The 25481-nt window shown below is 38.1% G+C and overlaps 1 protein-coding gene and 1 pseudogene across 3 annotated transcripts in view; one reads left to right on the forward strand and one right to left on the reverse strand.

Annotated features, from left to right (window-relative positions):
* The window catches only part of SOS1 (SOS Ras/Rac guanine nucleotide exchange factor 1), a 134815-nt gene that overhangs the window by 89677 nt on the left and 19657 nt on the right, over window positions 1–25481 (reverse strand). The window lies entirely within an intron of this gene.
* On the forward strand, window positions 18958–19427 carry LOC129622944 (ubiquitin-40S ribosomal protein S27a-like; annotated as a pseudogene).

A 25481-nucleotide genomic window follows, 5' to 3' on the forward strand; every position in this document is an offset into this window, starting at 1 on the left:
AGATGGGGCAACAGTGGAAACAGTGTCAGACTTTATTTTTTTGAGCTTCAAAATCACTGTAGATGGTGACTGCAGCCATGAAATTAAAAGACGCTTACTCCTTGGAAGGAAAGTTATGACCAACCTAGATAGCCTATTCAAAAGCAGAGACATTACTTTGCCAACAAAGGTTCGTCTGGTCAAGGCTATGGTTTTATCAGTGGTCATGTATGGATGTGAGAGTTGGACTGTGAAGAAAGCTGAGCACCGAAGAATTGATGCTTTTGAACTGTAGTGTTGGAGAAGACTCTTGAGAGTCCCTTGGACTGACTGCAAGGAGATCCAACCAGTCCATCCTAAAGGAGATCAGTCCTGGGTGTTTATTGGAAGGAGTGATGCTGAAGCTGAAACTCCAATACTTTGGCCACCTCATGCGAAGAGTTGACTCACTGGAAAAGACTCGGATGCTGGGAGGGATTGGGGGCAGGAGGAGAAGGGGACGACAGAGGATGAGATGGCTGGATGGCATCACTGACTCAATGGACATGAGTTTGGGTAAACTCCAGGAGTTGGTGATGGACAGGGAGGCCTGGCGTGCTGCGATTCATGGGGTCACAAAGTGTTGGACACAACTGAGTGACTGAACTGAACTGAACACAATATCTAATTTATTTGGAGACGAGTGGAGAAATAGCTCCAGAAAGAAGAGGCTGAGCGAAAGCAAAAAGAATGCCCAATTGTGGATGTGACTGGTGATGGAAGTAAAGTCTGATGCTGTAAAAAACAATGCTGTATAGGAACCTGGAATGTTAGGTCCAGAAATCAAGGTAAATTGGAAGTGGGCAACAGGAGATGGCAAGAGTGAGCACTGACATTTTAGGAATCAGTGAACTAAAACAGATCCGAACGAGCGAATTTAATTCAGATGACCATTACATCTACTACTGTGGGCAAGAATCCCTTATAAGAAATGGAGTAGACTTCAAAGTCACCAAAAGAGTCTGAAATGCATTATTTGGGTGCAATCTGAAAAACGACAGAATGATCTCTACCGTTCAATATCAGAGTAATCTAAGCCTATGTCCCAACCAGTAATGCTGACTAAGCTGAAGTTGAACAGTTCAGTGAAGACCTAGAAGATCTTCTAGAACTAACACCAAAAAAACAAGATGTCCTTTTCATCATAGGGGACTGGAATGCAAAAGTAGGAAGTCAAGAGATAACCTGGAGCAAAAGGCAAGTTTGGTCTTGGAGTACAAAATGAAGCAGGTCAAAGGCTAACAGAGTTTTGCCAGGAGAACGCAAAACACCCTCGACCAACAACACAAGAAATGACTCTACACATGACCATCCCCAGATGGTCAATAGAGAAATCAGATCGCTTATAAGCTTTGGAGCCAAAGATGGAGAAGCTCTATACAGTCAGCAAAAACAAGAGCAGGAGCTGACTGTAGCTCAGATCTTGAACTTCTTATTGCAAAAATCAGACTTAAATTGAAGAAAGTTTGGAAAAGCACTAGACCATTCAGGTATGACCTAAATCAAATCCCTTACGATTATACAGTGGAAGTGACAAATAGATCCAAGTGATTAGATCTGATTGACAAGAGTGTCTCAAGAACTATGGACGGAGGTTAGAGACATTGTACAGGAGGCACTGATCAAGACCATTTCCAAGAAAAAGAAATGTAAAAAGGCAAAATGGCTGTCTGAGGAGGCCTTACAAATAGCTGAGAAAAGAAGAGAAGAGAAAGGCAAAGGAGGAAAGAAAAGATATACCTATTGAGTGCAGAGTGCCAAAGAATAGCAAGGAGAGATAAAAAAAGACTTCCTCTGATCAGTACAAAGAAATAAAGGAAAACAAGAGAATGGGAAAGACTAGAGATCTCTTCAAGAAAATTAGAGATACCAAGGGAACATTTCATGCAAAGATAGGCACAATAAAGGACAGAAATGGTATGGACCTAACAGAAGCAGAAGATATTAAGAGGTGACAAGAATACACAGAAGAACTATACAAAAAAGGTCTTAATGACCCAGATAACCATGATGGTGTGATCACTCACCTAGAGCCAGACATCCTAGAATGCAAAGTGGGCCTTAGGAAGCATCACTACAAAGCTAGGTGGTGATGGAATTCCAGCTAAGGTATTTCAAATCCTGAAAGATGATGCTGTCAAAGTGCTGCACTCAACATGCCAGCAAATTTGGAAAACTCAGCAGTGGCCACAGGACTGGAAAAGGTCAGTTTTCATTCCAATCCCAAAGAAAGGCAATGCCAAAGAAAGCTCAAATTACTGCACAACTACAGTCATCTCACACACTAGCAAAGTAATGCTCAAAATTCTCCAAGTTAGGTTTCAACAGTACCTGAACCGAGAACTTCCAGATGTTCAATCTGGATTTAGAAAAGGCAGAGGAACCAGAGATCAAATTGCCAATATCCACTGGATCACAGAAAATGCAAGAGAATTCCAGAAAAACACCTACTTCTGCTTCATTGACTACACTAGAACCTTTGACTGTGTGGATCACAACAATCTGTGGAAAATTCTTCAAGAGATGAGAATATCAGACCACCTTACTTGCTTCCTGAGAAATCTGTATGCAGGTTAAGAAGCAACAGTTAGAATCGGACATGGAACAACTGATTGGTTCCAGATTAGGAAAGGAGTACACGTCAAGGCTGTATATTCTCACCCTGCTTATTTAACTTTTATCCAGAGTATATCATGCGAAATGCTGCGCTGCATAAAGCACAAGCCAGAATGAAGATTGCTGAGAGAAATATCAATAACCTCAGATATGCAGATGACACCACCCTTATGGCTGAAAGCTAAGAAAAACTAAAGAATCTTTTGATGAAAGTCAAAGAGGAGAGTGAAAAGGCTGGCTTAAAACTCAACATTCAAAAAACTAAGACCATGGCATCCAGTTCCATCACTTCGTGGTAAACTGATGGGAAAACAATGGAAACAGTGCAGACTTTTCTTAGGCTCCAAAATCACTGCAAATGGTGACTATGGCCATGAAATTAAAAGACGCTTGCTCCTTGGAAGAAAAGCTATGACAAACCTTGACAGCATATTAAAAAGCAGAGACATTACTTTGCTGACAAAGGTCCATTTAGTCAAAGCTATGGTTTTTCCAGTAGTCATGTATGGATGTTGAGAGTTGGACCATAAAGAAAGCTGAGTGCCGAAGAATCAATGCTTTTGAACTGTGGTTTTGGAGAAGACTCTTGAGAGTCCCTTGGACTGCAAAGAGATCAAACCAGTCAATCCTAAAGGAAATCAACCCTGAATATTCATTGAAAGGACTGATGCTGAAGCTGAAGTTCCAATACTTTGGCCACCTGATGCAAAGAACCGAGTCATTGGAAAAATCGCTGATGCTGGGAAAGACTGGAGGCAGGAGAAAGGAACGATAGAGGATGAGATGGTTGGGTGGCATCACCAACTCAATGGACATGAGTTTGTGGAAGCTCCAGGAGTTAGTGATGGAGGGAAACCTAGCCTGCTGCAGTCCATGAGGTCTCAAAGAGCCAACAGGACAGAGTGACTGATCTCGACTGAATTTATTTGCTGTGAAGTTGGAGGTAACAGCAAGCACGAAAGCCCAATGAAGGAGACTGTTCAGGGAAACAAATAGCAAGCAGAGCCAGCAGAGGGTCTGGAGATGAGATCAGAGAGATAGGAGGTGGCCAGATCACTTAACGACTTTTGAGGGTGATGGAGCAGCAGTTAGGTTTCTACAAGGGTACATTGCAACTTTAAGTTCAGGAAAAAGAAAGTTCATTGCCATGGTTTTAGATTCCACATTGCAAATAAGAAACTTGTGGGGTCTGATGTCAAAGAAAAATGTTCATAATATCTGAAAAACCTTTTCCCTTCCCAACTATTTACAGCCATGAGGCTGTATTTTCTTTACACAGTTCAACTAAAACAGCGTATCACAACCGACTGAATGAAGAGAATCTGTTCCTTCTTTTTCTAATTTTTTATGTTTTGGCCTTGCCATGCAACATGCAGGATCTCAGTCCCCTGGCCAGGGACTGAATCTGTGTGCCATGCAGTGGAAGTATAGTCTCAATCACTGGACTACCAGAAACTCTGTGTTTCTTTTATGAAGTCGAAAAAGAGATTTGCAAAAATGTAAAAAATGACACTAAATTTTTTGTTTGGGGAAATACATTTTATAAAAAAAATTTATTGTTAATACGTAAGGAGTTAACTATTTTAAAATAAATTTAAGTGTTTTATTTTTTAAATATAAATTCATGGGCATAACTCATATACAAGGTGCTCTTTGAGACCCTCAATAATTGTTTAAGAGTGTAGAGGAGTTATCAGATCAAAAACTTGAGAACTACCGACTTATTCGTCAAAGATGTCCTGGAGTAGCATTCCCCAATCATCATTAATAACTTCTGAGGATTTCTTATCAGGCTAACTAGAGATCTGTTTACAGATCTTCTATAATAATAATAATTCAGTCAGCCACACACATCATCCTGTTTACCCTCCAAACCCCAAATCATAAACCTGTTAGTCCTATGACTTTCACAACTTTTAGAAGGGAGAGGCAAGCTTCCAAGAGAAATCTACACTGAACAACAATGCATAACACAAGTAAGAGTAAAGCTGCCCTGGTTAAACAGAGTGTGGTATCCCCTACCTCTAGTTCATCAATGCCCTCAGTTTCCATGAAGGTCCCTCTAAAGTACTACCTAGAATCACAGAAAACACAGTTTTTAAAATCTTTATTTTAAACTGCTGCTCAAATGTGCTACTTACAAAGTTTCAAAAAGGTTTTGTCATTGTTTCAAAATCATCATGTTCAAACTCACCCTCCAATAGACACTCTTAAATCGCTCAGTCATGTCTGACTCTGCGACTCCACAGTCCACGGAATTCTCTAGGCCAGAATACTGGAGTGGATTGCCTTTCCCGTCTCCAGGGGATCTTCCCAACCCAGGGATCGATCCCAGGTCTCAGATGTACGGTACTAGTATCTATGTGTGTGTGTGTGTGCAAACTCAATCGTGTCCAACTCTTTGTGACCCTCCTGGATGGTAGCCTGCTAGGTTCCTCTGTCTGTGGAATTACCTAGGGAAGAATACTGGAGTGGGCTGCCATTTCCTACTCCAGGGGATCTTCCTGACCCAGGGATTGAACCATGTCTCTTGTGTCTCTGCACTGGCAGGTGGATTCTTAACCACTGCTCCACCTGGAAAGTCCATTAGTATCTATACCTATGGAGAAACACAAAGTTGTTTAAATCTCATAACAACTCTCAGACTCATGAGAATGTCTAAGGATTCTTGATAAATTACTTGAGGATTGGTAGATGAGTGGAGTTCATCTAAAAAGTCTTCCTGGAGAAAGAGACACTATGATTAGGCAAGCAGGAAAGTCAGCTCAGTTACGAAGGGCCAGAATGAGGCATGTTTCCTAGATTATATGAACTAACAACCCGGCAGTGTGTGGCTCTTAAGCACCTGAATTCTGCAGGCCACATTCAAAAGTTTTTATCTGAAACAGTGAAATAACTCTCTTTTGAATTGGGGGCAGATTTACATTTCCTACTTTAGTAATAGGTTCCCTAATCTAGGCCAAATTTAAAAGATGAAAATAAGCCCAAAGACTTAACTGGAATACTTGGTTCTAAGACAAAAATTATTTCAGTTCCACATAAACTGAGATTTACATAGGACAGAACTGTTTCACAGTTCAAAGAAGACAGAATTAAGAGTTTTTACAGTGAAGCATAAAAATGATTTTAGCAACATTACAGCATAGTTGGACTAGGCCACTGGCTGTATAGAAGCCCAGGCAGGAGCAGACCAAGGGCAGGCAGGCAGTCAGCAGTGCTTTCACCATCTATTTTTAGTGTTTAACAGTGCTTTCCACACATCTCACAGTTGGTGTCTAAAAAACTAGATGTTTATAGACAGCTACCTATTTGGCTAAGCAAATTCCTATGAAAGAAACAACACAGATTAACTATTTTGGGCAAAAAGTAAAAAAAAAAGATCGCTTAACTATTAAAGTGAAGGGCTAAGCAATGGCTCAACTGGTAAAGAATCTGCCTGCAATGAGGAAGACCTAGGTTCGTTCCCTGGGTTGGAAAGATCCCCTGGAGAAGGGAAAGATTATCCATTCCAGTATTCTGGCCTGGAGAATTCCATGGACTGTAAAGTCCATTGGGTCAAAAAGCCCAAGGAGTCAGACACGACTGAGTGACTTTCATTTTAAACGAAAAAAAGAGACTTTAGTATTTTTGTAAATATTAAAAGGAACATCTATTAGCCTATTAACTTAGACTGGTGAAAGCAAGACTGTCTCTTCCCTTACACAGACTTTGGCCAGGGAGATTTTTAAAGGGGGCATGTGGGGAGGAGTTGGGGAGGGAGGGCAGATAGCTTTATCCTTTTCCTATTACATGTCTTTTTCTCATCACTGCCTTTGAATTTTCTAATAGGTGTAACATGTCTCCAGGAAATAACTAACCTGCCCACTGTACTCTGTTTTACATAAGTTTATTCATGAAATTCTGTCCCACATTTCACTAGCACATATTTTTAAACATCTATCTTCTTCCTCATATGCTTCTTTTGTTTAAAAACAGAAGAGAAAAGACACCCATAAAGGGAAATGTACCCTTTATACAAAACTTCAGTAATGCAAAATGTATAAGTTCTGGAGATCTAATATACAACATGATGACTATACTCAATAATACTGTGTCATATTCTTGAAATTTGTTGAGAGCACATCTTAAGTGTTCTCACAACACAAAAAGAGGATAACTGTGTGAGCTGGTGGAAATGTTAATTAGCTCGACTGTGGTAATCATTTACAATGTAAATATATATCAAAATATCACATTATATACCTTAAAAGTATATACAACTTTTCTCACTTATACCTTAATAAAGGTGAGAGAAAAAGAAAAAACAAAAACACCTATAAATCATACTTTTAAAAGCCAAATTATCTGCCAGGCTAAATTTATGGGGTTTTTGGTACACGGTAAAACAATTAGATACTATTTAGCACAGAATCAATTTTTAAGTCATTCCAAAAATAGTAAGATTTTTATTATCTGAAGAAATGTTGCCAAGATCTGCATTTGAAAATCACTAAAAATATATGAGCTGAAATAAATTTGTACTTTCCTTCAAAAAAGAATTATCAGAAATAAATTTACTAAGAACTACCTATGAAAGTGAAAGTGAAGTAAAAGTGAAGTCACTCAGTCGTGTACGACTCTTTGCAACCCCATGGACTGTAGCCTACCAGGCTCCTCAGTGCATGGAATTTTCCAGGCAAGAGTACTGGAGTGGGGTGCCATTTTCTTCTCCAGGAGATCTTCCCAACCCAGGGATCGAACCGAGGTCTCCCACATTGCAGGCAGATGCTTTACCGTCTGAGCCACCAGGGAAGCCCCAAGAACTACCTATACCTACCATTAATTAACTATGTAATCTTGGATTAAGTGATTTAATTAATTTCTATCTGGGCAAAGAGAAGAGGAATTAATTGGATGATCTGTAAAGCTCCTTTTAAGTTCTAACATTCTTTGATTATTAGATTATTTTCTTAAGTTCAAATAACTGTGAGGATCTGAAGGAAGACAACACTAGGAAGAAAAGTATGTGTATGCATGAATTTTAAAAGGAACCAAATAACTGAGGCACTAACCATGGCTAAATAGTATAAGAAACTTTGTATATGCAAATATATGCAAATTGTATGTGCAAACAAGAGAGGGTAAATCTAAATTTTATCTAGTAGATAAGTAGAAACTGCTACTTATCAGCATTTTTCTAATATTTTGTGATAGTTAACAGGGATCATTAAGGCAGAGGGTCAGGAACCAACAGCATCCACACCACTTGTTAATGCTTAATAATGTTCGAGAACTGATCTAAGGCACAAGCCCGAAGTAAACCCCTGAAACATTAATGATGAACCCATGATTAGAAAAGTTCAAGTGCTAAACATTTTCACTTTCTGAAAATTAAAAGTTTATATAAGCTTGAACTATTCTATATTAATTACAATATTGTAAGAATGCTCTGGTTCATAAACCAGGAGGAATATTTGCAGTTCATTTATCTGATAAGGAATCTGTATGCAGAATATATAAAGATTTCTCACAAATTAATAACAAAGAACCCAATTAACAAATGGGAAACGAATCTGAATAGACATTTCTCCAAAAAAGATAAACAAATGGCCAATATGCACAAGAAAGGAGGTCTAACATTATTACTTTAGGAAAATGCAAATAAAAACCACAATGAGATATCACTTCATTTCCACTAGTATGGCTAGAATCAAAAAGATCATTAAGCACTGGTGTGGCTGTGAAGGAAGTGGACCCCTCACACACTGCTGGTGGGGGTATAACGTGGTGCTGCCACTTAGGAAAGCAGTCTGGTGGCTCCTCAAACAATTAAACATGAAATTTACCACATGCCCCAGCAATTCCACTCTGAGAGAAACAAAACTACTACATCTACACAAGAAACATTTAAACAAGTGTTTATAGCAACATTATTCTTAATAGCCAAAAGATGTAAAATAACCTGAATGTCCATGTATTGTTTTGTTGCTGTTAGTCACTAAGTTGTGTCAAACTCTTCTGTGAACCCATGGACTGTAGCCCTTCTGTACATGGAATTTCCCAGGCAAGAAAACTAGAGTGGGTAGCCATTTCCTTCTCCAGGGGATCTTCCCGACCCAGGGATCGAAACCATGTCTCCTGCACTGGCATGCGGATTCTTTACCACTGAGTTCATCAGGGAAGCCCACCCATGTATTGACACATAAAATGTAGCATTATCCATACAAGCTTCCCTGGTGGCTCAGATGGTAAAGAATCCGCCTGCAATGCAGAAGACCCAGGTTTGATCCCTGAGTTGGGAAGGTCGCATGGAGAAGGAAATGGCAACACATTCCAGTATTCTTGCCTTGAGAATCCTATGGACAGAGGGGTCCGTCGGGTCTCAAAGAGTCAGACGCAACCAAGTGACTAACATACACACACACACACACATCCATGCAATGGGCTAATAACTGGCTATAAAAAGGAATGAAATACTGATGCATACTACAACATGGATGAACCTAAAATGTTCTGCCAAGTGAAACACATATTATATGATTCCATTTATATGGAATGCCGGAATAGGCAGATTTATAGAGACAAAGTAGACCAATGGTTGCCTAGGGCTGGGGAAGGGTACGACAGAAGGAATCAAGGTTTCTTTTTGAGGTGATGAAAAGGATTAATAATTAAATGTAGTGATGGTTGCACAATTCTGTGAATATACTAAAACCCACTAAATTATACACTGTAAATGGCAGACTGTATAATAACACAAATTACACCTCAAAGTTCCTATAAAAAAAAAAAAAACACAACACAGAAAGAAAATGAATAAAATCAAGAAAATATAAACAAAAACATATATTTTCATTGCAGGAGTTAATTTCAGTAGTATGTCTAAAACAACTGAACACTTAGATAACACAGAAAACAACTTTACATTTAGCATTATGTGAATTCTAACAGCTTTCTGGACACTAATCCTAACTAACCTGATTTGAATTATACTTTATCTATTTAGAAATTATTAATAAAATTTGTTCCAAATGTTGAAACTTCTGACAAAGCAACATTTTTATATTAGGAATATAAGGCTATTTTTTAAATATATGCTTTTAAAAACCAGAGTATGTCTCCTTCATAAAATGTTCAACTAATTTCTTATTTTTAACTATCAGAAGCACAAAAGAAACAGGAGTTCTCAAATTATTAGCACAGAACTCAAGAGCTTTCCCAGGAGGTACACAAGTACCACCATAATTCTACTCACTGCCTTTGGAAAAAAAACTTAGTGATCTGGCAATATATTGAACTTCTGTTTAAGATCTTTTTTTTTAAGTACTGCTTCTATTTTTAAAAAGGAAGAAGAGTTCATTTTTGAGCCAAAAGATTAGGCTATGTAGATTCTGGTGAGCTGAGACTGGTGGGATGGAAGAAGAGAAAGAAGAGATTTTCCCTTTTATTTCACATGCATCTGTATTATTTTAATTTTAACTTGAATAGTGAATGATTATTACTATTTAAAAGGGAACAAGATCCCACAAAGTGATTCACAAGGAAAGTCTCAATCTTTTAAGTTCTTTTTTTATTTTTAAGAAGGCTATAAAATCAATATGAAGATGGCCGTAGTTACCAGTATATTCATTATTAAATGTTAACCATTAAAAAACTTAACCCTTGTATTTTAAAATAATTTTATTTTTAAACCTGTACTTTTGCTGTAACCAAAGTATGCAGACTAAAAGAGCTTAGTATTATGAATTGCTAAAAAGCATAACATACTCAAACTCTGAAAAAGAAACCACAGAAGAAATATTTTGGCTTATGCAAGATATTTTTGTTCCAAAGTGGTGACTAAATGAAAAAATTAGGAGTTACTTAACGGTAGAACAACAAAATACATTCTGTAAAAAGCTGGGTCCTTTAATACTTTAATAATTCTAAAAGGTAGAATTCACTCCATATACTATAACTATTAATAAGGTATCAATAAGTATTAAGTTATGCTTTTATCAACTTAATAATTGTTCAACCTAAATCCTAATAGAAGACAAAAATCTAAAAAAGCAAAAGCAAACTAGAATTGGTTTATTATACAGATCTGAAGATATTTCTGGTTACTTATACTTTTCCTACCCTGCAAAGTTTTGAACTTCCTCAGGTAAAATGCTAATGTAACACAGATAACTTAAAATACAGTCATAAAGAGATTTCACTGAATTCAAGTCTTGGTAGTTTTCCAGCATATACATTAAAGACTGAAATATTTGACTCCAAATTTCAAATAGGGTCAAAGGAATGAAAAATTACTTTTGCTAATAGAATCTGAAAATATAAAGTACCCTGGCTTAGAGGGTGGTATTAGATAAATATAAAAATTTTTTTTTACTTCACTAGAGACCTTCTTAAAGTAGTAGTTTCATTATGAAATAATTTTACTAAAACTTCCAAGTAATTCCTATTTAAGGCTAACAATACAATATTGCTGGGAAAATTTTTTTTTCACACACAAAAAATCATACACAAATGGAAGAGAAGATTTGTAAATAGACTGGCTTGAATGCAGTCAGAGAAAAACACCACCTTACCTAGATTAGAAAAACAATTAAAATGACAGAAAATTTCTCATCAAAAACCATGGAAGTCAGAGGAAGTCACGATAATATTCTTTTAAGTGCTAGATGAAAAGAGCTACCAACTCAGAATCCTATATTGGTGAAAATACTGTTCTGGAATGAAGAGGAAATATAAACATTCTCAAATGAAACAAAATTAAGAAAATTTGTTGCCAACAGACCCACCCTAAAAGAATGGCTTAATCAGATCAGATCAGATCAGTTGCTCAGTCGTGTCCGACTCTTTGCGACCCCATGAATCGCAGCACGCCAGGCCTCCCTGTCCATCACCAACTCCCGGAGTTCACTCAGACTCACGTCCATCGAGTCAGTGATGCCATCCAGCCATCTCATCCTCTGTCGTCCCCTTCTCCTCCTGCCCCCAATCCCTCCCAGCATCAGAGTCTTTTCCAATGAGTCAACTCTTCGCATGAGGTGGCCAAAGTACTGGAGCTTCAGCTTTAGCATCATTCCTTCCAAAGAAATCCCAGGGCTGATCTCCTTCAGAATGGACTGGTTGGATCTCCTTGCAGTCCAAAGAAGTTGTCTAATCAGAAGGCAAACAATGAAGGAGGAATTTCAGAACATCACGAAGGAAGGAAGGACATGATGAAGAAATTATTGGGTAAGTATAACAGGCTTTCCTTCTCTTCATTTCCCATTATGTTTGATGGCTGAAGCAAAATTGTAACAATATCTCCTGTGGTTCTAAATGTAGGTAAGAGGATATATTAAGGCAATCATCTTATACAGAACCACATAAAGGAAGGGAGATAAATTTCTCTATGCTTTAATCAAACAGATAAAATAATACCAATATGCTGTGATAAGTTATACACAATTAACCCTTGAACAATGTGAGTGTGATCTGCATGGTTCCACTTATAGGGGATATCTTTCAACAGTAAATACTGGGAGCTTCCCTGGTGGTCCAGTGGTTAAGAATCAGCCTGCCAATGCAGGATACATGGGTTCAATCCCTGGTCTGGGAGGACTCCACATGCCCTGGGGAACCAAATAAGCCCATGAGCCACAGCTACTGAGCCCGAGCTCCACAGCCGCAAGCCACAACTGCTGCACAACTGCTGCACATGCGTGTGCAGAGCCTGTGCTCCATGGCGAGAAGCTGCAGCTACTGCGCATGCATGCGCAGAGCCTGTGCTCCACGGCGAGAAGCTGCTGGAAGAAGCCTGCACATGCCGCACAAAGTGGCCCCGGCTGGCCATACACAGCTAGACAAAGACTTCACACAGCAGTGAAGACCCAGAGAGCCAAAAGTAATTTTTAAAAATAAACTTAAAAAAAAAGTAAATACCATAGTACTACATAGTCCATGGCTGACTGCAGCTGGAGATTCAGAGCAACAGTGGAGACTGTGAGCCAACTGTAAATTATGCACAGATTAACCCCCCGCCTTGTTCAAGGGTTGACTGTATGCATCATGTAATACTCAGAACCACTATACAAAAAGCTATACAAAGAGATACACAAAAACACAGTAAATAAATCAAAATGGAATTCTAATAAATGTTCAAGTAACCCCAGGAAAAAGAAAACAGAAAACAGTATCTAAAATGGCAGGCTAAGCCATAACACAGCAATAATTACACTGCATGAAGATGGTCATAGCAATTAAAAGCAGAGATTTGCAGAGTGGATTAAAAAAAGTGACCTAACTATGTACTATCTAATGACAGTCACTTCAAATATAATAATATAAGTAGATAAAAGTAAAAGAACAGAAAAAGATACATCATGCAAGCCTTAATCAAAGGAAAGCAGAAGTGGCAACATTAACATCAGATAAAGTAGACTTCAAACAAAGCCAGTGGAGGTGATGGAAATCCAACTGAGCTATTTCAAATCCTAAAAGATGATGCTGTGAAAGTGCTGCATTCAACATGCCAGCAAATTTGGAAAACTCAGCAGTGGCCACAGGACTGAAAAAGGATTGCATTCCAATCTCAAAGAAAGGCAATGTCAAAGAATGTTCAAACTACCGCACAATTGCACTTATCTCACACGATAGCAAAGTAGTGCTCAAAATTCTCCAAGCTAGGCCTCAACAGTACTTGAACCAAGAACTTCCAGATGTTCAATCTGGATTTAGAAAAGACAGAGGAACCAGAGATCAAATTGCCAACATCTGTTGGATCACAGAAAAAGCAAGAGAATTCCGGAAAAACATCTATTTTTGCTTCACTGACTGTGCTAAAGCCTTTGACTGTGTAGATCACAACAAACTGTGGAAAATTCTTCAAGAGATGGGAATATCAGACCAACGTACTTGCTTCCTGAGAAATCTGTATGCAGGTTAAGAAGCAACAGTTAGAATCGGACATGGAACAACCGACTGGTTCCAAATTGGGAAAGGAGTACGTCAAGGCTATATATTCTCACCCTACTTATTTAACTTCTATGCAGTGTACATCATGTGAAATGGTGGGCTGGATGAAGCACAAACCAGAATCAAGATTGCTGGGAGAAATACCAATAACCTCAGATATGTAGATGACACCACCCTTATGGCTTGAAGGGAAGAGGAACTAAAGAGCCTCTTGATGAAAGTGAAAGAGAAGAGTGAAAAAGCTGGCTTAAAACTCAACATTCAAAAAGCTATCACTTCATGGCAAATAGATGGGGAAACAATGGAAACAGTGAGAGACTATTTTCTTGGGCTCCAAAATGACTGCAGATGGCGACTGCAGCCATGAAATTAAAAGACGCTTGAAGAAAAGCTATTGACAAACATAGACAGCATATTAAAAAGCAGAAACATTACTTTGCCGACAAAGGTCTGTATAGTCAAAGCTATGGTTTTTCCAGTAGTCATGTATGGATGTGAGAGTTGGACTATAAAGAAAGCTGAGTGCCCAAGTATTGATGCTTTTGAACTGTGGCGTTGGAGTAGATTCTTGAGAGTCCCCTGGACTGCAAGGAGATCCACCCAGTCAATCCTAAGGGAAATCAGTCATGAATATTCATTGGAAAGACTGATGCTGAAGCTGAAGTTTCAATACTTTGGCCACCTGATGCAAAGAACTGACTCACTGGAAAAGACCCTGATAATGCAGGAGAAGGGGGCGACAGAGGATGAGATGGTTGGATGGCATCACCAACTCGATGGACATGAGTCTAAGCAAGTTCCAGGAGTTGGTGATGGACAGGAAAGCCTGCGTGCTGCAGCTCATCGGGTTGCAAAGAGTCAGACATGATTGAGCAACTGAACTGAACTGAAAGTAGACTTCAAAGCAAGGAAATTCACTGGACAGAGGGAGATTACACAATGTTAAAAAGGCCAGTCCATCAAGAAGACAGCAAACCCAAATGCATATCCACCAAACAACCGAGTTCTAAAATGTATGCAAAAACTGATAGAACTGAAAGGAGAATACACAAACCCACAGTAAGAGCTGAACAATTCAATACCTCTCTCTAAACAATCAGTACAACTATATAGAAAATCACAAAGAATTTAAAAGAACTCAACAATACCATCAGTCAACAAGAATTAATCAACATTTATACAACACTCCATACAAGAAGAGAGGAAAACACATTCTTATCCAGTGCCTAAGCAACACAAAACAAGATAGAATATATCTTGGATGACAAAACAAATCTGAACAAACTGAAAAGAACTGAAATCAATAAAAATATGTTCTTTGACCACAATAGAAACAAACTAGAAATCAATAACAGAAAGTTAACAGGAAAATCTTCAAACACTTGAAACTTTAACAATACACTTTTATGTAAATAATCTATGGATCAAAGAGGAATTCTCAAAGGAAATTTAAAAACACATACAATAGAACTGAAGGAGGGACTTCCCTGGTGGTCCCATGGCTAAGACCTAATTCCCAGTGCATGAGGCCTGGGTTTGATCCCTGGTCAGGGAACTAAATCCCACATGCTGCAACTAAGAACTGGCACAGCCAAATAAATAAATCCAAAAAATGGGTGCAAGACCTAAATGGACATTACTCCGAAGAAGACATACATATGACCTACAAACACATGGAAAGATGCTTAACATTACTCATTATTACAGAAATGAAAATCAAAACTACAATGAGGTATTATTACCTTATACCGTCAGAATGGTTATCATCAAAAAATCCACAAATAATAAATGCTGGAGAAGGTGTGGAGAAAAGGGAACCCAAATGTACTGTGGGTTGTAATGTAAATTGATACAACCACTTGGAGAACAGTACAGAGGTTCCTTAAAAAAACTAAAAATAGAACTATCATGACCCAGCAATCCCATTAAAGGGCATATACCCTGAGAAAACTATAATTCAAAGACTCATATACCGCAGTGTTCACTGCAGCAATGTTTACAATAGCCAGGACATGGAAGCAACCTAAAGATCCATCAGCAGATGAAAGAATAAAGCATTGTGGTACATATATACAATGGAATATTACTGAGCCATAAAGAGGAATGAAATTAGGTAATTTACAGTGATATGGATGGGCCTAGAGTCTGTCACACAGGGTGAAGTGAGTCAGAAAAACAAGTATATTAATGTCTATGTATGGAATCTAGAAATATAGTACAGATGAGCTTGTTTGCAGGGCAGAACAGACACACGGGTGTAGAGAAAAGACACGCGGACAGTTAGGGGAAAGGGAGGGTGAGATGAACTGGGAGAGTAAGACTGATGTATGTATACACTACCATGTGTAAAATGGATAGCTAGTGGGAAGTCACTGTTCCAGCACAGGGAGCTCAGCTAAGTGCTCTGTGATGACAAGAGGGCTGTGATGGGGAAGGGAGGTTCAGGAGGGAGGGGATATATGTACACATACGGCTGATTCACTTTGTTGTACAGCGGAAACTACCACTTAGAGCAATTATGCGCCACTAAAAGAATAAATAAATTTTTTTTAAAAAGAACTACAGGAAAATGAAAATACAACATATTAAAATCTGTGAGGCACAGGTAAAACAGTGCTGAGAAAGAAATTTACAGCAATTAAAAAAAAGGAAAAACTCAAATCAATAATTAACTCTCAACCTCTAGAATCCCTCTGCAAAAAAGCAAAATAAAAGCAAAAAAAGAAAAAGGAAAAAATAAAAATACAAGCAGAAATCAATAAAACTGAAAATGGAAAAATAGGGAAGAATCAATAAAACAGCTGGTTCTTTTAAGAGATCAAAAACTGAAGCACCTAGCAAGACAAAGGACAAAAAAGAGAGAGAGAGAAGATACAAATTACCAACATAGGAATAAATCAGAAATGAAATGTGAATGTGTCTACACACCCTGCAACTACAAAAAAAAAAAAAAAAAGTAAGGGAACACTATGAATAACTCTTCACAAACAACTGACAATTTAGAAGGAATGACCAATTTCTCACAAAACAAAAACTACAACTTACCCAACTTTACTTATAAAGTTAATAATTTGAATAGTCTTACACCTACTAAATAAAATGCATTTGTAAATTCAAAACATCCGAAAAAGTCTCCAGATCCAGATGGTCTCACTGAAAATTGTAGCAAACTTTTAAAGAATTAACATCAATTTTCCACAATCTTTTCTAGAAACAGAACTGAAGGGAACATTTTCAAATTCATTCTATTAAGCTAGTATCACCCTGATTTAAAAAACAAACAAACATAAACACAGTATAAAAAACTACAGATCAACATTCTTTATAAGTACGGATCTTTAACAAAATATTAGCAAGTCAAATTTGGAAATATACAAAAAGAATCATCCATTATGATCAAGCAGAGTTTATTTCAGGGTTGCAGGTCTAGACCAATATTATAAAACTAATCAATGTAATCCACCACATTAAAAAGCTAAAGAAAAAAAAACATGTAATTCATCTCAATTGAGGTAAAAAAAGTAGTATTTGACAAAATTCTTCACCCACTCATGGGGGAAAAAGTATCTCTCAGAGAAAGAGAAACGGAATGGAACTTCTTCAACTGGATAAAGAGCATCTACAAAAACCTACAGGTAACATACACTTGAGAGTAAAAGACTGAACTGTTGTTGCTGTTTAGTAGCTAAGTCACATTCAATTCTTTGCAAGCCCATGGACTGCAGCCCACCAGGCTCCTCTGTCCATGGGATTTCCCAGGCAAGAATACTGGGGAGTGTGTAAGTGTTAGTCACTCAGTGTGTCCAACTCTTTGCAGCCCCTGGACTGGAGCATGCCAGGTTCCTCTGTCCATGGAATTCTCCAGGCAAGAATACTAGAGTAGGTTGCCATTTCTTTCTCCAGGGGATCTTCCCAACCCAGGGATCAACCTGCCTCTCCGGCAATGCAGGCAGATCCTCTACTGCATTCAGATCCCAAAGAATGAATTCTTTCCCCCCAAAATTGGGGGGAAAAACACAAAATGTCCAATCAACATATTCATTAAACATACTGCTGAAAGTTTTTGCCAGTGCAATAAAATAAGAAAAGGAGATTAAAAAAAAATAATAAATTTGAAAGGAGAAAATAAAACTGTCTCTGTTTGTCAATTAAATGATTATCTGGTAGAAAATTGCCAAGAATCTACAAAACAAAAAGACAACAAATAGTGAGTTCAGTAAGTTCATAGGATACAAGACAAACACATAGAAAAAATCCACTGTGCTTGCAATGAACACATGGACATAAAAAATAAAATAACCCACACCCGAAACACTAGGTACAAATCTAACAAAACAAGTATATAAGACTTGTATCCTAAAAATGGCACAATACTCATCAGGAAACCAAAGATCTAAAAACAAATAGAGAGACATTCTATGTTAATGGAATGGGTGATTCAACAATCTAAGATGTCAATTCTTCCACTCCCTAATATTAATACAGGGGTTTAACATAGTTCCTACCAATATCCCAAGCAAGATTTATTTTGTAGATATTGACAAGATCATTCTAAAATTTATATGAAGAGGAAAAGGAACTAGACTTACTAAAACAATTTTGGAAAAGAATAAAATGGAAGGAAATATCCTACCTAATTTAAAGACTTATTTTACAGCGATAGTAGTAAAAACTGTATAGTACTGGCAGAGAGAGAGAAACACATGGAATAAGAGAGAACCCAGAAATAGATCCACAAAAATATGCACAATTTTTAGCAAAAGTACAAAAGCAATTTAGTGGAGGGACTGCTTTTCCAACAAATGGTGCTGAAGCGAATGGACATGTGTAGGCAAAAAAAATGAACTTCAACCTAAGTCTCATATCTTATGCAAAAATAACTCAAAATGTATCTTAAAGGTAAAATGTAAAACTATAGAGCTTGTAGGGAAAAATACAGGAGAAAAATTTCAGGAGCCATTGATAGGCAAACATTATTTAAGACCTGACACCAACCCATTAAAGGAAAATACCGATAAATTGAACATCAAAACTTAAAAACTTTTGCTCTAGGAAAGAGCCTAGAAAGTGGATAAGAAGGTAATAGAAGAAGTGGGCAAAATATTTCCAAACCACAGGCCCAACAAAGGATTGGTATCCAAAATATATATAAAGAACTCTCAAAACTCAACAGTAAAAGAGCAAACAATCCAATTACCAAATTGGATTAGCAAATCCAATCTTACCAAAATTGGTAAGAAACACAAAGAAACACTGCACTCATATATGATATGACATACACACAAGTTTTTGCTACAAGTGTTTACAAAACAAAAGGACAGAAAATGACCTCGGTGGTTCTCAGTAAGGGACAAGTTAGCTTTTAGACCTGCCATTTGCAGTGGAACCATCACCAAGATGCAGATTTTCATGAAGACCCTGACAAGGAAGTCCATCACTCCCGAAGTCAAACCATCAGATGCAACAGAAAATGTAAAGGCCAAGATCCAAGATAACAAAGGAATTCCTCCCGATGGGCAAAGCCTGATCTTTGCTGGCAAGCAATTGGAAGATGGATGTACTGTGACTACAATGCAAAAGGAGTCCACTCTTTACCTGAATGTTTTAAACTTTGTGGTGGTGCTAAGAAAAGAAAAGGAAGAAGTCTTACATCACTCCCAAGAAGAACAAGCATAAGACAAAGAAGGTTTAAGCTGGCTGTTCTGAAATACTATATCGTGGATGACAATGGCAGAATCAGTCACCTTCATCAGAGGTGCCCTACTGAGGAATGTGGCGCCGGAGTTTTTATGGCAAGCCACTTACAGAGGCATTACTGCGGCAAATGTTGTCTGACCTATTGTTTCAACAAACCAGAAGGCAAGTAATTGCATATTGGTTAATAAAAGACAGAGACACTAGTTTGATAAATTATAATACAACTAAATAGTAGTATACGGCCACAGAAAATAAAGGTGATAACCCTAACTGCTATGGTCTCCAAAGTATATTTGTGTGTGTGTGGGGGGCGGGGGTAGTGGTGATAAGGGTACTAAAAAAGGGTGTGCTCCCCAAAAGAAAGAAAACACACACAGACACACCACATACATGTATACACACACAAGCTAACCACAGAAAAATCTCTACTTGTAAATTCTTTGCCCCTAGGTAGGTTGTAAGAACAGTAGAGCAGATGAATGAGATGGAAGATTTTCACTGTACAGTCTTTTGAGCTTTAAATTTTGTGACTGTTCTAAAAGTTAAAATAAGTTTTATAAAGTGTTCAGTTTTTTAATTTAAAAAATGAAATAGGATATGTTTCATATTTGTCATATTCAACACTGAAAAATATATTAACTGTCAAAAATGTAAATACGAAGAACATTTTAAAAAATTACCAAAGACTGAAATGAGTTTATAAATTAATTGCATTTTCAAGAATTTGCTACTAGAGATTACTAAATTTTGATGAATTTAATAGCAAACATGTAAGTGTACGATGTAAAGTAGCAACAAAATTAAGAACACTTTACTATACAATACAAAATATAAAACAAGAATGTTATGTGAATTTGTTATTAATTGTTGAAATGCTTGTGTGTGTTAGTCGTTCAGGCCCGTCCAACTCTTTGCGACCCCATGGACTGTAGCCCACCAGGCTCTCTCTGACCACGGAATTCTCCAGGCAAGAATATTGGAGTGGGTTGCTATTTCCTTCTCCAGGGGATCTTCCCCATCCAGGGATCAAACCCTGGTCTCCCACATTGCAGATTCTTTACCGTCTGAACCACCAGTTGAAATGTTAAGGTAGAAAAGACTTTTTAATGGAAGTTACCTTTTCAAAAGTATTTCAAACTTATAAACTCACTGCTATTCCTACAGATTATTTGTTTGATGCTGAGGACACATTTTCCGACAAATAAATGGACATTGGGGCATCCCTGGTGGTCCAGTGGTTAAGAGTCCGCCTGCCAGTGGAGGGGACATGGGTTCAGAAGATCCCACATGCTGCGAGGTAAATAAGCCCACATGCCACAACTACGAGTCAACACTCCAGAGCCCACAAGCTGCAACTACCGAGCCCAAGCGCGACAACTACAACAGCCTGTGCTCCGCAAGAGAAGTCACCGCAGTGAGAAGCCAGAGCCCCGCAACTAGAGAAGCCGCCACTCACTGCAGACAGAGAAAGTCTGCGTGCAGCGAAGACCCACAGCCGCCAAAAATAAATAAATAAATAAAAGAAGATTAAACCTTAAGAATCTCAGAAAAGTCTACTTAAATTATAAAATCTAAGTTCTAAAGTAGAACTTTGAATTCTAGAAGATGACAACAGGAAATTCTGTGGTTTTTGAAGGAAGAAAGAAAGGAAAGCAGGAGAAAGGAGGAAGGAATAAGAGCATATTACTTCCCTTTCTCATATATAAAGTGACCTCAGTCAAAATTTTCAACTATGAAAATGTCATCTTTGATATCAGGGTCTCACCGTCCTCTCTCTATTCCTTGTTATGCAGTCCCACATACCCCAATGCAACACGTTCCCACAAAGCCTTGCCCCCCTCCAAAATACACTACATGTACTTAACGCACTGTCCCAGCTGCCACCCACTAAGACTCTCAATCTCTCATGAACAGGTGTGATTTCAGTTTACAAACAGTGAGAAAAGCACTCTAAATAAACTAAATAACATGTAGCTTAAATCTTCCTGAGGTACAGCTGACCATATGACAACTTGAGGGTTAATCCACGTGTAATGTAAGAGCTGGCTTTCCATACCCCCAGTTCCTCTGCATCCGAAGACTTAACTAACGAGCAACAATACTGCACTGTAGTATTTACTACTGAAAACTATTCATGTATGAGTGGGCCCGTGCAGTTCAAAGCCATGTTATTCAAGGGTCAGTTGCATTTGTGATTTTTCTAAGAGTACACTTGCTAATTTAAATGAAAGTACAATTCTCAGAATTGCAGAGACTACAACGTTAAAAAATGTAAACATTTAAGAAATACTGAAGTAGCCTTTATCTATTTAGGAGTACTTCTTACCCTAGCCTTATCTCCCCAAAGTTCTGTTATATATGTGTATGTATCTAGAACATAGTTAATTCAACCATTTATCCAATGATTTAAAAGATTTACACATTTGTGTTACATTATTTTTTTGAAGAGACTATGTTCTTTAAATGATATCTATTTTTGGAATTGTTTTATTATTCACTGTATTATTGGCTTCCTAGGTGGCACAATGATAAGAATATGCCTGCCAATGTAGGAGATGCAGGTTCAATCTCTGGTTGGAAAGATCCCCTGAAGAAGGAAATGGCAATCCACTACAGTATTCTTGCCTGGAATATTCCATGAATAGAGGAGCCTGGTGGCCTACACTCCATGGGGTCACAAAGAGACACAAATGAGCATGCACACACAATCACTGTATTATAAATACTTGGATGGAAAATCTAAGTTATCATTTTACTACCCTATGAAGTCAATCCAAGATTTTGCATATAGAAGCTCCTCTGGGATTAACTCTAGTAACTGGGCTCTCTAGGAACAGAGTAACAAGAGGCTTGAAATTACCTTTGACTTCTTAAATCAACTGAAGTGAAGTGAAGTGACAGTCACTCAGTTGTGTCCGACTCTTTGCAACCCCATGGAGGTCTCCAGGACAGAATACTGGAGTGGGTAGCCTTTCCCTTCTCCAGGGGATCTTCCCAACCCACAGATCGAACCCAGGTCTCCCGCATTGCAGGCAGATTCTTTACCAGCTGAGCTACAAAAACTACTTTTTATTTAAGAATTTTAAAAACCAAATATTAGAACACCATTTAAAACAAGTACAAATTATCTGTATTATCAAGTCAAGTGGGCCTTAGGAAGCATTACTACAAACAAAGCTAATGGAGGTGATGGAATTCCAGCTGAGCTATTTAAAATCCTAAAAAAATGATGCTGTTAAAGTGCTGCACTCAGTATGTCAGTAAATTGGGAAAACTCAGCAGCGGCACAGGACTGGAAAAGGTCCATTTTCATTTCAATTGTAAAGTGGACAAGACCAAAGAATGTTCAAACTACTGTACAACTGCTTACTTCACATGCTAGCAAGGGTATGCTCAAAATCCTTCAAGCTAAGCTTCAACAGTATGTGAACCAAGAACTTCCAGATATATAAATGGGTTTAGAAAAGGCAGACACACCAGAGATCAAATTGCCAACAATTGATCATAAGTGATCAACTGTTGGATCATAAAGCAAGGGAATTCCAGAAAAACATCTACTGCTTCATTGACTATGCTAAAGCCTTTGACTGTGTGGATTACAACAAACTGGAAAATTCTTAAAGAGATGAGAATACCAGACCATCTTAACCATCTCCTGAGAAACCTGTATGTTGGTCAAGAAGCAACACTTAGAACCTTACATGGAACAACTGACTGGTTCAAAATTGGGAAATGAGTATGACATGGCTGTATATTGTCACCCTGCTTATTTAACTTATATGCAGCTGTATCATGCAAAATGCTGTGTTGGATGAATCACAAGCTGAAATGAAGACTGCCAAGGAGAAACATCAACAACCTCAGATATGCAGATAACACCACTCTAATGGCAGAAAGTGAAAAGGAACTAAAGAGCCTCAGGATGAGGGTTAAAGAGGACAGTGAAAAAGATGGCTTGAAACTCAACATTCAAAAAACTAAGATCATGGCAACTGGTCCCACCACTTCCTGGCAATTAGAAGAGGAAAAAGTGGAAACAGTGACAGATTTTCCTTTCTTGAGCTCTAAAACCACTGCTGACAGTGACTGCAGTCATTAAACTAAAAGACGCTTGCTCTCTGGAAGGAAACTATAACAAACCTAGGCAACATATTAAAAAGCAAAGACATCACTTTGCCGACAAAGGTCCATACAGTCAAAGCTATGGTTTTTCCAGGAGTCATATACATTTATGAGAGTTGGACCATAAAGAAGGCTGAGCAGCAAAGAACTAATGCTTTTGAACTATGGTGCTGGAGAAGACTCGAGAGTCCCCTGGACTGTAAGGAGATCAAACCAGTCAATCTTAAAGGAAATCAATCCTGAATATTCATTGGGAGGACTGATGCTGAAGTTGAAGCTCCAATACTTTGGCTACCTGATGGAGAGGGCCAACTCACTGGAAAAGATGCTGATGCTGGGAAAGATTGAAGGCAAAAGGAGAAGAGGGCAACAGAGGATGGGATGGTTAGATAATAGTAAAGGACAGGGAAGCCTCGCATGCTGCAGTTCATGGGGTCGCAAAGAATCAAACATGACTTTAGCAAGTGAACAATAACAAAACAAATTATTTTTTGTAGAAAGAAGAAAACTTGATTTTACACAGCACAATGGACAAATCTCAGGATATAAATCTGAATCTTACTTTATTACTGCTATGTCACACTGGCAATTTTCACAAATTGTTACAAGAGTGCACCAGTACAGACCCAAGCTATACAGACTGAGAGAGGTTTTGTTGTTATTTGCTTGTTTTTTTTTTTAGCTCCTGAAGCTCAAGGAAATCTCTGTCAAAACACTGTGGAAACACAAGTTAAGTCAAAGAGACTTCAGTGATTATACACACCAAGGAATACTTTGTTTGAAAAAAAACAACAGCTTTGGAAATTCATTCAACAAACATACTAATATAGCCTTCAACAATCAAAAACAAAACCAAATAAAAACAAACAACAAAACAGCAAGCCCTGGGAAAAGGAAAGAATCTACTTTCAACAGTTACATGATACTATTCAAATGCCCAGTTTAAGAAAAAAAAAATCACATAGCATACAAAACAAAAACAAACCAAGACAGAATGGCACATTGAAAGGAACAAAATTAACTGAAAGAAACTGGCTAAAGCAGCCCAGCCATCAGACTAACTAGATAAAAACTTTAAAACTGACTTGAATATGCTCAAAATGCTTTTTAAAAAAAGTAAACAGGGCCTAAGGGACCTGCAGGATAACAAGCAGACCAAAACATGCATTGTGGGAATCTCAGAAGGGGAAGAGAGAGAAAGAGACAGAAAGAACATGTAAAGATATAATGGCTGAAAATACCCCAAAATCGATGAAATACATTAATCTACAAATTCAAAAAGTTCGATAAAATCTACATAGGATAAATTCCAGGATACTTGCACCAAGGCACATTATATACCAACTGTCTAAAAACAAAAACAAAACCATTAAAGCAACAGGAGAAGCAACTCTTGTCATACTGCTCAGTTCAGTTGCTCAGTTGTATCCCACTCTTTGACACCCCATGGACTGCAGCACGCAGGCTTCCTTGTCTATCACCACCAACTCCTGGAGCCTACTCAAACTCATGTCCATCAAGTCTGTGATGCCATCCAATGATCTCATCCTCTGTTGCCCCCTTCTCCTCCTGCCTTCAATCTTTACCAGCATCAGGGTCTTTTCCAATGAGTCAGTTCTTCATATCAGGTGGCCAAAGTATTGGAGTTTCAGCTCCAGCATCAGTCTTTCCAATGAACAGTCAGGGTTGATTTTCTTTAGGATGGACTGGTTGGATCTCCTTGCAGTCCAAGGGACTCTAAAGAGCCTTGCCCAACAGCACAGTTCAAAAGCATCAATTCTTTGGTGCTCAGCTTTCTTTAATAGTCCAACTCTCACATCCATACATGACTACTGGAAAAACCATAGCTTTGACTAGATGGACCTTTGTTGGTAAAGTAACGTCTCTGGTTTTTAATAAGCTGTCTAGGTTGGCCATAGCTTTTCTTCCAAGGAGCAAGCATCTTTTAATTTCATGGCTGCAGTCACCAACTGCAATGATTTTGGAGACCAGAAAAATAAAGTCTGTCACTGTTTCCATTGTTTCCCCATCTATTTCCCATGAAGTGACAGGACTGGATGCCATGATCTTAGTTTTCTGAATGTTGAGTTTTAAGCCAACTT

This window comes from Bubalus kerabau, chromosome 11 (genome assembly GCF_029407905.1).
Source record: "Bubalus kerabau isolate K-KA32 ecotype Philippines breed swamp buffalo chromosome 11, PCC_UOA_SB_1v2, whole genome shotgun sequence".
Taxonomy (NCBI): Eukaryota; Metazoa; Chordata; class Mammalia; order Artiodactyla; family Bovidae; genus Bubalus; species Bubalus kerabau.